We start from the raw sequence: 16,188 nt of genomic DNA on the forward strand, positions 1-16,188 counted from the left end.
CGCCCGCAATATTTCATTAGTGAAATACGTATCATGTTCATGATTACAATGACCACAAAAAGTGCTTCATGTGCCAGTGTAATTCTAACAAAATCAGCAAACGCTTGGCGCTCGCATTAGATGACTATGATGAGATAAGTACGCACTTCATAAATTCCCAAAGATAGTCCTGAAAATGTCCCTTTTTAGGGTTAAGTTATACAAAAAATTTCAGCTTCGCGCTCGCATTGTTTGTTTTGTAAGACAGGTACGTATCATGATTACAAAACTTTGCTTATTATGTCCCTTTTTAGGACTGAATATCAAACATTTTCAGCTCGCGCTTCGCGCTCGCATTATTTGATCACTAAGATACATATCCTTTTAATGGCACAGTCCTTAAAATGTCCCTATCAGGTCATTATACCTGGCAATTGAGCGCGCTTCGCGCGCCCCCTTAATGACTTTAAATTTTTGCTGGTGCCCCCCCCCCAAATGCCGTGACCCACGGTACGCCACTGTTAGCAGTAGCACTCTTGAAATTTTAGTTGAGACATCTTGCACAGAATGTCAATTAAAAATTAAAAAATCTTTGATTTTGATATTATTAATGCATAGGGTATATCATTATACTGCAAGTTAGCAACTACGGCACACTAGCCTTTCTATTTTGATCCAAAATGTTTATTTTTAAAGTGCAAATATCTTTGTATATCTTTGTATAATTTACCTTTAAGTATTCACCAAATGCCACTAATTCAATTCTAATAATTCAAAATCTTTTAGCATGTGATTATTGTAGGGGGGGGGGCACATCCCCCATCAGACTCCCCCTGTACTCACGTTGGCGCTGTCACGCCAAATTTAGTTGGCAAATTTAGCTGGTACACCCCCCCAACAAAATGCTTCTGGCTACGGCCCTGTTACCAAGACCAAGGTTCCTTCGAAACCATCCCGCAAAATTCCTCTCTGGAATAAGGCAGATAAAGAAGAACTAAAGAACAAGATAAGGCAACTTGGAAAGGATTTCTTCGATTTAACACCAGAAAATAGATCCGTGGAAGAAAATTGGACTTGGTTTAAAGATTCACTTAATGATATTGTAAATGAGGATGTTCCCCATAAGACTGTTAAAGGTCGTATGCGTCCCCCATGGTTCTCAGGGAAATTAAAACGACTCTGTAATAAAAAAGAGAAGTTTTACATTCGTGCAAAGCGGAGTGGCACACAACAGGACTGGGACAAATTCACTAAAGTAAGGAAACACATTGACCGCACCATCAGGAGCGCCCACAGACATCACGTTTCTTCAATCCTTGAAGATAAGAATCCTAAGGCCTTCTGGAGGTACATAAAATCTAGGCGGACAGATAACACTGGTGTACAGGTGCTTAAAGTAGAAAACCAGCTCATTTCTGGGGATATTGAGAAAGCTAGAACTCTTGCCAACCAATTCCAAAGTATCTTTACTAGGGAAGAAACAACACCTTCATCGTTCCCTGTTCTACCACCAAGTCCGTATGCAGATATGCCACCTATCCAAGTTGATGTTGAAGGGGTCAAGAAATTACTACTTCATATAAACACGTCCAAAGCGATTGGTCCCGATCAAATAAAAAATCAAATTCTTAAGATAGCAGCAGAAGAACTGGCCCCGATGCTGAAGTTCATTTTTCAACAATCACTTAATTCTGGCAATCTTCCCCTTGATTGGAGAAAAGCAAATATTACTCCCCTGTTCAAGAAGGGTTCCACTACAGATCCAGCGAATTATCGTCCCATTTCACTCACAAGTACATGCTGCAAATTGTTAGAACATATAATTGATAGTAATCTTATGAGTCATCTCAGCAAGAATAACATTCTTGCCGACAACCAACATGCCTTTAGGAGATATAGATCATGTGAATCTCAGCTCATTCTAACAATAAATGATTTGGCAAAGAATCTCGATCAGAACATTGCAACAGATTTGATAACACTTGATTTCTCAAAAGCTTTTGATGTCATTCCCCACCAAAAGCTGCTCTATAAATTGGACTTTTATGGAATCCGCTCAAATACTAAAAGATGGATAACAAATTTTCTTACACAACGACTCCAACGTGTATGTGTAAATGGAAAACACTCTGATTGGCAGCCGGTACTTAGTGGAACGCCGCAGGGTACTGTACTCGGCCCACATCTGTTTTTGCTCTATATAAACGATATTCACGATAAAGTTAGGAGTACTACTAAATTATTTGCTGATGACTGTTTGCTGTATCGCCCAATTAAATCAACAAATGACCCAGATATTCTTCAGAAGGACATTGATGAAATGGTCAAATGGTCACAAACCTGGGGAATGAATTTCAACCCCCAGAAATGTGAATCAATGCGTGTTACAAGAAAGAAGAAACCAGGTGAAGCTTCATATGATATCCTCGGTGTCACCTTGGACGAATGCAAGCAGACCAAATACCTCGGAGTTGTAATTCAAAATGATCTCCGATGGAACAGCCAAACTCACCTTGCAACAACAAAAGCAATAGGAGTTCTGAGCTTCCTTAGACGAAATTTCCATCATTGCTCAACTTCTGTCAAAGAGAGACTCTATCTTACCCTTGTTCGACCACATCTGGATTATGCAGTCGCTGCCTGGGACCCTTACACATCCAAAAATATCTCTTCCCTTGAACGAGTCCAGAGACAAGCAGCCCGATTTGTAACAAATACATATGAAAGAGAATCAAGTGTTACCCAACTTCTAAATTCACTCAAATGGAATTCTCTCCAAGAGAGACGCGAAGCACATCGTTTAAGCTGTTTCTTCAAAATGTTACATGGCAAACTTGATATAGACGCCCGAGCGAACACTAAACCTAAACCAAATAGGAACAGACGGGGACATTCCTTCCAGTTTGAGGTACCATCTTCCAGGCTCGATGTGTACAAGAACTCCTTCTTTCCCCGCACAATTGCATCGTGGAATGATCTCCACCCTACCCTGGTATGTCAAACTGACCCAGATAAATTTAAAGCTGCGATTCTAAAAACTCCCTAAATCCACCCTCAACCACCACAACCTCCAGTTAAAATTCCATTAGGAGTATTTTGGAGGAACCACAACCAAGTACCATATAGCGATCCTGTTCACGATTACAAATATTGATTAAAATTTTCAATTATTTATGTAGAAATGTCAAAAGTTTTCAGCTAGCGCTTCGCGCTCGCATTATTTGATTGTTGAAATATTTATCTTCTTCATGGCTAAGTGCAAACAGTCCTTAGCAGGTAGGGGCTACTTTTTCGATTAGTTCAAAACGTAATAAAAAAATTCTGCTCGCGCTCGCATATTAATGTAAGGAAGATTCCCAATTACTCATCCTTTTCATTATTTACAGAACATGAATAGAGTGTCTCGTTATTAGGCCTAAATCTCGAAATTTTACAAAAAGTGCATAGAATTTTCAATCTTTAGGTAAAAGTGTCAAAAATTTTCAGCTCGCAACTGGCGCTCGCATTATTTGATTGTTGAAATAACGTCTAAATGTATAACTGCAAGCAGTAGGTATAGGCCTATACCTTTTCGATCAGTTCAAAACGTGTATAAAAAATTTATACTCGCGCTTCGCGTTCGTAGTATAGTTGCATATAAACCTTTTTCAGGATAACAAACATTGCCTAGAATGTCCAAATTTTAGGAAAAAATACATACAATTTCAAAAAAAATTTGCTCGCGGTTGGCGCTCGCATTATATAAATAAGAATTATGATACTATTTATGTTGATTTATAAGAATAAAGCTAAGAAGTAACTATTACGACTACCCCTTCAAAGAAAAAAAATCATGTTTGAGCGGCCGATCGGGGAAAATATGGCTGAAAAAAATCCGGCCCCCCCCCTATTGGCGAAGGCCGGATCCTTCCCTGTTAAAAGATGACAAAATGGCAAACAAAAGCGGGAAATGAATGTAGAATGGAGTAGCCAAAAGCTAAATTGGAAAACAAAGAAAAGGGACAAGAAAAAAAAAAGAACTTAATAACACGACCTGGCTGCCGAAGATTGAAAATAAAGAACGGGAAGAGGGACGGATTGTATACAATCAGACTAAATTTTAGTATACATGTATACTAAAATATACAATGGGTCGCAATCATTACTTTGGCTAATGAATGGGCTAAATCTCCAAAGATGTACCGGGGACTTTGCATGCCCCAGGCCCCACTCAGTAGAGGCTTCATCTGTAACATTGAAAGGGCTCTATAATGCCCCCCACCTGTATGGACCCTTCCTACATTAAGCTTTGCGTTCAATAACTGGCGTATGGGGGGGGGGTCATGGCACACCAGAAGAAGAAATAACAGAAAATATAGGAGGCAACGAAATAATGGAAAAATCTGTCACATAATTTGAATTTCATTTCAAAAGGCAATTTTTTTTTCAGGCTCGCTTCGCCCGCTGGCTGCTTTTTACACTGATTTTCACACATTTATATGTTGTGTCCCCTCAAAAATAATGTTTGGTTCATTACGCAACTGCGTTGAATTATTGTTGTCTAAAAGCTATATAAGTGCCAGATTTGATGTTATTTACTAAATAAAGTGTCAAGAAATATCTCAAATAAGTTAGATTTTCATGAAAAGGTTTTTTTTTTCTCGCTCGCTTCACTCGCTCGGGAGATATAAGTTAAGCCTTAAGCAACTTTTTGGCACATGCGTCATACTGTGCCCCTCTTTTTCGCGCACAATCCTGTTCACATTGGCGTACATGTATATGCAGACCAAAAAAAAAAGGAAAGAGAGAGGGGTGAAATATATTATTTTCTGAATATATTATGTCAAAATCTGTCACAAACAGTCAGACCGCAAGTCCCTGTACTTATGAGCAAATAGGCCAAATAAAAGATAAATTCTGTACGATACGCCATATCTGACCCCCTCAAAAATGATCATTACACCACTGTATGGCCAGGAATTGTTTGGCTCCCCCCCCCGGCCACCGACCCCTGTTACGCCTCTGCATGGCCCCGATTTGTTTGTTTTCGTCCATTTCTATATGGCATCACCGTAAGATTAAAATGTGACGATGGGCCATGGTGTACAGCCATAAAACTACCGAACATTGCAAAAACTGAATTCAATTTTATCAACTGAAAAACATGTCAAAATTAATGTGCAACGCTGAAAAGTAACTTTTTTTAAATATTTGTTAGTAAAAAACTGAGTTTCGACAAGCGCACAGGTGATCCATAGTGCGGGACCGCCGCGCTCGAAAAAGAAAGAGAAAAGTGGGGGGGGGGGGGGAGGGGGAAATTATAAGGAAAAATAGAAAAAGGGGAGATTAGTATAAAGATTAGAAAAAAATGTCAGGTCGCTATCAGGGGCCTTTTTCAGTAAAGGGTGTGGAGGCCCTGATTACCGACAAATATCAGTACCGATAACCGACGTCCCACGACCATGAATCTTGTTCTCGTTCTACATTCTCCTTAGTCACATTTTCTTACGTCATGCCCAGGAGCAGTTCCGGCTTTCATAAATGGGGAGGGGGGGGGGGGGGGGCGAAAATATTTTCATCCGCATTTTCTACGTCGCGGCCGCCAGAATCTGTTTTTTTTTCATGATTTGTCCTAACTAAATTTTTGGATATTTTAACTTGAAAACTAAAAAAATTTAATTTTAAAACAAACTCAGTTTCTGCATCTGCAATTGAACAAGCTGTGTACCTCAAAAAACATAATGCGAGTGCGAAGCGCGAGTGGAAATTTTGGCATAGTACTGACCCGAAAGGGAAATTTTGAGCAATGTCAAACATAAAGGAAAATTGTGGAGAGAATATTGATTTCCCTATATGATGAGACTTTGACTTTAAAAAGAGTCATTTTAATCACTGTCGGTTCAGCGCGAGCTGACCACTTTTGATATTTTGACTTTAACAAATAAAATTTTGACTTAAAACTTAATAGTTTCACCCTTTTGCAATTTAACAATATGTGTACCTTAATGCGAGAGCGGAAATTTTCGATATTCTGAGGGAAAATTTAAACATTTTCCAATATGAAGGGAAAATGTGGAGAGGATATATAAATCTCACTAAAGATGCGAGCGCGAAGCGCCAGCTTAACTTTTGAGGTAAATTTAGACCAAAAAAAAAAGACATTCGAAGCAATGTAACCTTGAACAGGATGGGTATTTCAATAAAAATACATTACTATTTGATGATATCGCGGAGCGCGAGCTGACTTTTTTCCGATATGAAAATGGATATACATGTATACTAAGCACCTTTTTTTTTTTTTACAATAAAAGACATTGGATATCCATTAAGACCTGACAATTGGACATTCTAAGAACGGTGTTTTTTCATAAAGATCAGGATGTATGTATCTCAATAAATAGTTATTACGAGCGCGAAATGCAAGCTGATTTTTCTTTTAAATCTCGACTTTAAAATGGCAACACTCTTTTTGCACTTCTTGTAATCAGTAATGAAAACGAAGGGTACAACGCTCATCAAATTTTGATATTCCGACTTGATCAAATCTAGACATTCTAATCACTGTCGGTATAGATGAAGACGTACATTCTAATCTGCGTGACCCGACAGTTTATCATTTTTCCGTCGGTCCAACAGCCCCTGCTTTTCTTTTCCTTCTTTCTCTGCTTTTTTCTTTCTTCTTTTTCTCTTCCTTTTTCCCCCTTTCATCTCCTCATTTCTTTCATTTTTTGTCGCACCCCCACACCCCCTTTAGCGACGGCCCGGGTCACTACACCGTATTAAAGAAATGAGAATATCCCGTTTTTAGTTCCAAACAAAACAGTTTCACGTTTCATGATAACAAAATATTTCAGAGAGTTCATGAGGTGTTTTTTGCCAATAAAATATTCATTGTATATAAGAAAATACAATAAATACAAAATACATGTATATTATAATGTTCCTGCGATAAATACTTGATTGGCCAAAAACGCATTTAACTCTCTGAATCATTTCGTTGTTTTAAACCAGTATTTTTTTTTGCTTCCATCGGACTTTTTTTTTCTTCGTTTTTGTCTCACCTGCATAGCAGAGTGAGACTATAGGCGCCGCTTTTCCGACGGCGGCGGCGGCGGCGTCGGCGTCAACACCAAATCTTAACCGAAGGTTAAGTTTTTGAAATGACAGCATTACTCAGAAAGTATATAGACCTAGTTCATGAAACTTGGACATAGGAGTAATCAAGTATCACTAAACATTTTGTGCGAGTTTCAGGTCACATGATTAAGGTCAAAGGTCATAAAGGGTCAATGAACTTTGGCCAAGTTGAGGGCGCTGTTGAATTACCATCATAACTTTGAAAGTTTATTGGTCTAGTTCATAAAACTTAAATATAAGAGTAAATGAGTAATTAAGTATAACTGAACATCCTGTGCGAATTTCAGGTCACATGACCAAGGTCAAAGGTCAATGAACTTTGGCCCTGTGGGAGGTATCTGTTGAATTACCATCACAACTTTGAAAGTTTATGGATCTGATCCATGAAACTTGGACATAAGAGTAATCAAGTATCTCTGAACATCCCGTCCGAGTTTCAGGTCACATGACCAAGGTCAAATGTCATTTAAGGTCAATGAACTTTGGCCATGTCGGGGGTATTTGTTGAATTACCATCATATATCTGTAAGTGTATTGATCTAGTTCATAAAACATGGACATAAGAGTAACCAAGTCAGTGATACTTGGTTACTCTTATGTTCATGTTTTATGAACTAGATCAATACACTTACAGATATATGATGGTAATTCAAGAAATACCCCCAACATGGCCAAAGTCCATTGACCTTTGACCTTAATTGGTCATGTGACCTGAAACTCGCACAAGATATTCAGTGAATCACTGAACATCTTGTGCGAGTTTCAGGTCACATGACCAAGGTCAAAGGTCAATGGACTTTGGCCATGTTGGGGTATTTGTTGAATTACCACCATAACTCTTTGCTGTTTTGCTTCAAAAAGGGTATTTCATTTTTAAAAGGGCACATTTCATTTTGAAAAAGGGCATTTTCCATTAGTTTGAAAAAAGGGATTTTTTTCTACGGAGAATTTTTTGGGGGCACTTGTCCCCTGCCCCCTGGTTCCGCCGCCCCTGTTCAGATCTGAATTAAAATTCGCTCGCGCTGCGGGCTCTCATTTAGTTACACACCTTACAGCGCGTCCCAAAAAAATGTCCCTCTGATATGCGGCTAAATTACTTCAAAAAATAAAAATTATTCTCAGTGAAATGTATGAAACTAGGAAGCCCATATCATGTTCTAACTTCTATAAAAATTTCATTGGTCTCGCTTCAGTAATTTTGAATACACAGTCTATTATGTAACCATAGAGCTCTATGATGTAACAGTGGTGCATTTTAGTCCATTGCAAGTTTGCATGCCTGCAGCACTGCTGTGTGTTCTGCACATATCATATCAGCCCCCTTCGACCATTCTGACCAAGGAATTCCCTGATCTGACCAGGGAAATGTCCATCATCTAATCAGGCTCATCAAATCACAACCTTGAGCATGTTCAGAAGGGCAAAAACAATATTTGACAGTTCATTTCACGTTTGATAACAATTAAGAGATGCACAATGATTAATACAACGGGTCATGTCTGTTTCATGCCTATAATACTGCATTTTTGTTTTTATTACTTATTTTTACTTAAAGGGATGGTCCGGGCTGAAAATATTTATATCTTAATACATAGAGTAGAATTCACTGAGCAAAATGCCGAAAATTTCATCGAAAACGGATAACAAATAATAAAGTTATTGAAGTTTAAAGTTTAGCAATATTTTGTGAAAACAGTCGTCATGAATATTCATTAGGTGGGCTGATGATGTCACATCTCCACTTTCCGTTTTCTTATGTTATTACATAAAATCATAATTTTTTCATTATTTCATACTTGTGTGAATGATATGTCTCCCTTATAATGAAATAAGTTGCAGCAATAAATATATAATGCACTAAATCAGTTGTCAATCCAATTTTTCTAGTTCTTGGAGGAAAAAATTTGAATAAACCTAATTTCATATAATAAAATACAAAAGAACAAGTGGAGATGTGACATCATCAGCCCACCTAATGAATATTCATGACGACTGTTTTCACAAAATATTGCTAAACTTTAAAATTCAATAACTTTGTTATTTGTTATCCGATTTTGATGAAATTTTCGGCATTTTGCTCAATGAATTCTACTCTATTTATTAAGTTATTCATACTTTCAGCCCGGACCATCCCTTTAATAAGCTACTGTGGTCAATTTAATTCGATGTAACTTTTTAAAAGAAAAAAAAGTCAAATTGTTCTCTGGTATAGTTCCTTTTCGCAAAGGGTGATTAACTTGTGGATTCCCATTTATTTTTCAGCTTATATTACTCATCCATCATTCACATTTTCTTTCCAAGTTGGTGCACTGATTCCCCTTATCAATCATCAAACAAGCTTAATTTTTTTTTATGTTTCTTTTCTTCTGAACATACCAAAGTTTATGATTTAATGAGCCTGGATATGATTAGGGAAATGTCCCTGCTCAGATCCTGGATGTAAGAATGTGATGGGTTAATATGCCATAGACAATACAGAAATGCATCAATGCTGCAAACTTGGAATGGGCTAAAATGCACCACTGTTACGTATAACAGTATTCAAAACCGCTGAAGCGCAACCAATGAAATTTTCATAGAAGTTAGATCATGAAGTGAGCTCTACTCATGAACATTTTTTTGAGAATACTACCACATTTTAGAATTAATTCAGCCCTATGTCAGAGGGACATTTTTGGGGACGCGCTGTAGAAGTCCTAAAACAGTCAATTATTTATCAAATTTTTAGATTTGAAGAGAAAAAAGTCAGCTTGAGCTGCTCGCTCGCATTTTCATTGGTCAGAAAACTTTCCTCTTCATGAATTTCTAAAAAAAATCCTTAAAATTTATCTTTGTATATGTCATATAAACTGAATGCTCGCATTTCGGATACGTGTGCTGTTCATGATACAAACAGTGCTTGTAAAGGGTTACTCCAGGCTAAATTAATACAATTTGAACATTGAAAATTTGATTTAAATCGGAGAAGGAATAACAAAGTTATGACACTTTAAAAAATTGCATTATTTCAGTGAAACAGTAATTTATGCTTGACTTCATGAATATTCAATGAGTAAATTAATCACATCCCACTTGCCTTTTGTCTTTGTTATTTTTTCCTCCAAGAACTAAAATAATGGTTTGACAACTGCTTTAATGCATGAGATATTCCAGGCCTGAGACATTATTGCTGCTAGTTTACTTATTTTATTATAATCATTCACACATGCATGAAAAACTGATAAAATAATTATGATTTCATGTAATAACATAATAAGAAAAGGGAACTCATCAATCCACCCATGTTTTCACAAAATATAACAGTCACCTAAAATGTTCATTTATTTGGTCAGTAGGGCCTGTATGAAAAACATAAGCTTGCGCTTAATTGTTCATGAATGATATTAAAAATCAAAGATAGCCTATATAGAAACAACACTATGATTATGATAATGATAGAGGCAGTGGCGTACCTAGGATTTTCCACAGGGGAGGCAAAACCGTCCGCCAAAAAATTTGACAAGCAAAAAAAAAAAAAAAAAGGTCTTCAATCACAATTAAAGGATTTCCTACCAGAAAAAAAATTGACAAGCAAAAAAAAAAAAAAAAAGGTCTTCAAGCTCGTCAGCGAGGGGGGGGGGGGGCAATAAAGGTCTTCAAGCTCGTCAGGGGGGCAAAAAAGGTCTTTCAAGCTCGTCAGGGGGGGCAGGGATACGTCCTTTGCATGGGTTGTGGATCGTCAGGGGGGGGGGCAGACTGCTCCCCTGCCCCCTCCGTAGGTACGCTAGTGGATAGAGTAGACAATATATTGAAACTACTGAATATATTGAAACTCAAAACTACTAACATTTAAATAAAACATTTTATACCAAAGTTTAACATCCTGCTCTAGATATTACTTTCAATGTTATGAAAAACAGTGTCATTATCATCATCAGAGGCAGCATGCAACAGCAGTGCTAGGAATCAGCAGCACTGGCCACCACCGTCACCACACCATATCCATCACCCTCAACATCGTCACCCCCGTATTCATCATTATATCATAACCAGCATTATCCATATATCGGTACCTCTTCAGAAATCATGACCGGGATTGACATTATTATCCTGGTTCATCATCCCCATCATCATAATCATAATCATCATGCATCATCATCATCATCATCATCATCATCATCATCATCATCATCATCATCATCATCATCATCATCATCATCATCATCATCATCATCATCATCGTCATCATCATCATCACCATCATCATCATCTTCATCATCATCATCATCGTCATCATCATCATCATCGTCATCACCATCATCATCATCATCATCATCATCATCATTACCATCACCATCATCATCATCATCATCACCGGGCACCGGGCATCATCATCATTATCATCCCCTCCATCACATCACCCGTATCGATCCAACGTGTACGCGCGCTCGGCTATCGACCCAGCGCGCGCGCGCAGCGCAGCGGAAGTCAGTGTACGGTTTCCTTCGAACTTCCTGCATCCAAGTAAGCCAGGTAAACACTGAAATTAATCAGTATTTCTTTGATAAATATAAGATGATTATAGGTGCCACATGGAATTATAATTATTTATGTGCTTGCAGGTAATATGAGGATTTCGTGGAACAAATTTGCGCGCTAGATACTGTTGAATACGAACTTAATTTAGCCCGTGTTAATAACAGCGAAGAGAGGTATAACGCGGGCCGGCCAGGGCCGGTGAAGTTACGGGCTCGGCTGGCTGGGCCTGGGGCCCTGTAGCCAGGCGGCTTCCACTCACACAACATGCGAGGTTAGTATACTAACCTCGCACAACACATGTGATTTCATAGTGCATTTTGACGTTTTCATTCATCACACGAATGTGAGGGACTAAACTACGCCAAACCTTTCAATATTTGTCGGCGCTAGTGTAGTTTCGCACCTCCCCGTTTTAATTAATGGTTTTCAAACATGTACAATCTCACCCTAAATAATTTACAACCTAAAATACTTGCATCTGAGCCTCCAAAGTCCAGTAGAAGTTGAATATTTGCCGTTTTGACACTTTTTTACAAAGTTTTACACCTATTTCGGAATCACTCGGTCGCTTGATCAAGCTCAGCGCTGCACATAAGCAGTCGATACGCGTACAGTACGTACCACCTAGTGCAAGAAGAGCGAGTTTTTCTATGGTATCTTCAAAAAGATTTTTTCCCCTCTTTCAGCTTGCACCAAGTATTACGGTCAGTGGCGTACCTAGGATTTTCCACAGGGGGGGCAAAACCGTCCGCCAAAAAAATTGACAAGCAAAAAAAAAAAAAAAAAAAAAAAAAAAGGTCTTCGATCGCAAATAAAGGATTTCGTACCCCAAAAAATTTGACAAGCAAAAAAAAAAAAAAAGGTCTTCGATCACAAATAAAGGATTTCGTACCAGAAAAAAAATTGACAAGCAAAAAAAAAAAAAAAAAAAAAAAAAAAAAAAAAGAGGTCTTCAAGCTCGTCAGGGGGGCCAAAAAAGGTTTTTTCAAGTCCGTCAGGGGGGGGCAAAGATACGTTTTTGCATGGGTTGTGACTCGTCAGGGGGGGGCAGAGTGCCCCCCCTGCCCCCCCCCCGTAGGTACGCTAGTGATTACGGTAGTGGTTTTTCACATTTCTTATTTCATTCAAACAAGCAAACACACACGCACACCCCACACACACCTTCACACAACAAACATCAACCACTCTGCACAACCACTACCGTAATACTTGGTGCAAGCTGAAAGAGGGGAAAAAAATCTTTTTGAAGATACCATAGAAAAACTCGCTCTTCTTGCACTTCACTAGGCCTAGGTGGTACGTACTGTACGCGTACCGACTGCCTATGTGCAGCGCTGAGCTTCAAGCGACCGAGTGATTCCGAAATAGGTGTAAAACTTTGTAAAAAAAAGTGTCAAAGCGGCAAATATTTAACTTCTACTGGACTTTGGAGGCTCAGATGCAAGTATTTAGGTTGTGAATTATTTAGGGTGAGATTGTACATGTTTGAAAACCATTAAACGGGGAGGTGCGAAACTACACTAGCGCCTATTTGTCCACTATGTTAATCTTGATCGTATGATTTAAGTTTATTTGAAAAAGGAATTATAAATTATTTATTAAAGTGTTTTTGTCGCTTACCTCCAAATCTCAACCAGGATACTTCGTTCGATCCGTCCTTAGTCATCCTCATACTGCGGTGGAAATTACGCAAACAACAATCGAAATGCGAAATTTTCCTATCGAACATTCTCGATTCAAGTCGTCGGCGCATAATAGGAAATTGTACCAAAAATCAACAGGTTGCAATCTTTTCTGGGGTGCACTTGACCTTTAAGAGATTTTCCAATGAAAATATTACATGGAACTTGGAAATACAAATCATAATTTGGTTGAACAAAATGTTTTCTGTTAAAGTATAAAACAGAAGAGGAACATATCCTTCACGTATTTTTATATCCAAAATATGTTGCCTTAGTCTGGAATAATCACAATGACATAAAATGAAAATGGGTAAAGTACCTTCCTAATGATCATTGAGATTTCGCCTATGGAATCATTGTTTAATAATTTTCAAAGCTTTAAATAGATGAAAATGTTCATTGAGAAAATATACATATATATATATGAACAAAATGATAATGTCCCGATTGTTTCGCATTACGTGTGTTAGATTGCGGGCGTTTGTGTGTGTGTGTAGGAAGCAAGATGTTCGTGTTAATGTTTGCACAAAAAAGGAGAGGGAAAGGAAAAGGGGAGGGGGAAAGGTAGAGGAGAGAGAGGGAAAAGGAGACCATAAAATAGAAAGAAAACAAAGGAAAGGAAGAGGGGAAGGGAGAGGGAAAGAAAAATGGAAAGAGCGAGAAAAGAGTAGGGGAGGGAGAAAGGAAAGAAAAGAAGGGAAAGGAAAAAGCGAGAAAGGGAATGGGGGGGGGGCGGGAAAGGAAAGGAGAGACAATAAAAGACAGATCAGGGGAGGGGGAAAGGTAGAGGAGAGAGAGGGAAAAGGAGACCATAAAATAGAAAGAAAACAAAAGAAAGGAAGAGGGGAAGGGAGAGGGAAAGAAAAATGGAAAGAGCGAGAAAAGAGTAGGGGAGGGAGAAAGGAAAGAAAAGAAGAGAAAGGAAAAAGCGAGAAAGGGAATGGAGGGGGCGGGAAAGGGAAGGAGAGACAAGAAAAGACAGATCAGGGGAGGGGGGAAGGTAAAGGAGAGAGAGGGAAAAGGAGACCATAAAATAGAAAGAAAACAAAAGAAAGGAAGAGGGGAAGGGAGAGGGAAAGAAAAATGGAAAGAGCGAGAAAAGAGTAGGAGAGGGAGAAAGGAAAGAAAAGAAGGGAAAGGAAAAGCGAAAAAGGGAAGGGAGAGAAGAAAAGAAAAGAAGGGAGAACGAAAATGGGGAAAGGGAGAAGGAGAGGGGATGATGAAGGGGATAGGAAAATGTCAAGTTTGAAGATCTGAATATTAACACTAAAACAAAATTAGACTCCCATGTTTTATTGATAAAAATACCATCTTTTTCATGATTATAAAGGTTCAACGTCCCTGTTCTAGGTCTAAACTTCAACATAAATCTACTGGCGCTTCGCGCTTGAATTCTGGAGGTCATTCCTCTTTTAAAAGTATCATAATGGTTAGTCGCGTGCATTTGAGTGTCTGAAAGTCCACACACACAGCTTCAACACAGGGAACAGTGGTTTTCATGGACGTAATATTGCAGAAATCCGGGAATATCTTTATAATTATTAATAATCTCACACCAGATTGATAATAGTGTGAAAATTTTATCAAATTCCATTAATTTGATGTAAATATTATTACAATTAATTCACTATTTACGTCTCGCTGTTCATTTGAAAGTGTCCATGTTCACAACTCTTGCTATGGCAAACGGTCTGAAAGCACCCATATTTTCGAGACCCTGGCACCTTTGTTTTCCCAATGGAATATCCCTAAGGGTCAAAGAGGTCGAGATTGATTGTCATCTCAATGCTAAATAGATTACCTACAGTTTGATGTATAATACTTTATGACTGGTATAATGGTTACATCTCATTTTTCCCCAAAACTTTGAGATCGAGCAGGCAGAACATGGCATATTTCTGTGTACAACGTCACGTGACTAACGTATGATAGTTTGCATTCCTAGACCCAGGGTTGGCACGTTTTAAACGGTGTGTTTTAAAACATGTTTTAAAACGCGTTTTAAAACACCCGTTTTTTTTACAAAAAAAACGTGTTTTAAAACACCTCATAGACTTGTGTGTTATAAATATGCATGGTCATGGATGTGATTTTAGATGAATATTTTTTTATACTTTTATTTCTTAAGTGGCACATTATTTTCTTCTAACTAGATCTCTTTCTCACACCACTCTTTTTCTCTTTTCCCCCTTATCCCCCTTTCTCCATCCCTTTGTCATGTTCCTTGAAATCCTCTTGTTCAATTGTGCACATCAATCTATATTAAGAATATTCTCATTATAACAAACATGAGTGTTGTGCTTTAAAATAAGCTCAAATATGGAACTTGAATGAAATGGAAGTGTTGCACAAGCATAATATTTTACAAATAGACTGTAAAACTGACATTGTATTCTTGAGGTACACACAAAAGCAGGTGAAACTTTGCGCTTTGTAAATATGAAGAAAAGTACTTAAATTCAGTATAAGATAGTCAGCAAGCAAACCTTAAAAGTCCACCCCAAGAAAAATGTATGCTGAAAATTTCGTCAAAATCAGATACAAAATAATAAAGTTTTGCTTAATTTTGCAAAACAGTTATATGCCCATCTTGGTCGGTATGCAAATGAAGGGGACTGATGACATCACTCACTATTTATTTTGTATTTCGTTATTTTCTCATTGTCATGTGAAATAAAGTTTAATTCTTCCCTGAACATATGGAACTACCATTGTTTTAACATTTTTTGGTTCAGTCAAGTAGGTCATCTGAAAAAATTGAAATTGTATTGTTCAAACAATAAAAACAAAAGAAATAGTGATTGAGGGACATCATCAACTCTCTCATTTGCATATCACTGAGATGTTATTACTGTTTTGTGAATAAAAGCGAAACTTTACAATGTCATACATG

At 37.9% G+C, this 16,188-nt stretch overlaps 1 protein-coding gene across 3 annotated transcripts in view; it reads left to right on the plus strand.

Moving 5' to 3' along the window:
* Positions 1-11,554: 11,554 nt before the first annotated feature.
* LOC129261085 (exocyst complex component 1-like) overlaps positions 11,555-16,188 on the plus strand; it is a 37,854-nt gene continuing 33,220 nt past the window's right edge. For all 3 annotated transcript variants that reach the window (XM_064099250.1, XM_064099251.1, XM_064099253.1), the window contains exon 1: positions 11,555-11,607. The gene's annotated coding sequence lies outside the window, so the exon portion shown is untranslated. The remainder of the gene's footprint in view (positions 11,608-16,188) is intronic.

Source organism: Lytechinus pictus, chromosome 5, assembly GCF_037042905.1.
Source record: "Lytechinus pictus isolate F3 Inbred chromosome 5, Lp3.0, whole genome shotgun sequence".
NCBI lineage: Eukaryota > Metazoa > Echinodermata > Echinoidea > Temnopleuroida > Toxopneustidae > Lytechinus > Lytechinus pictus.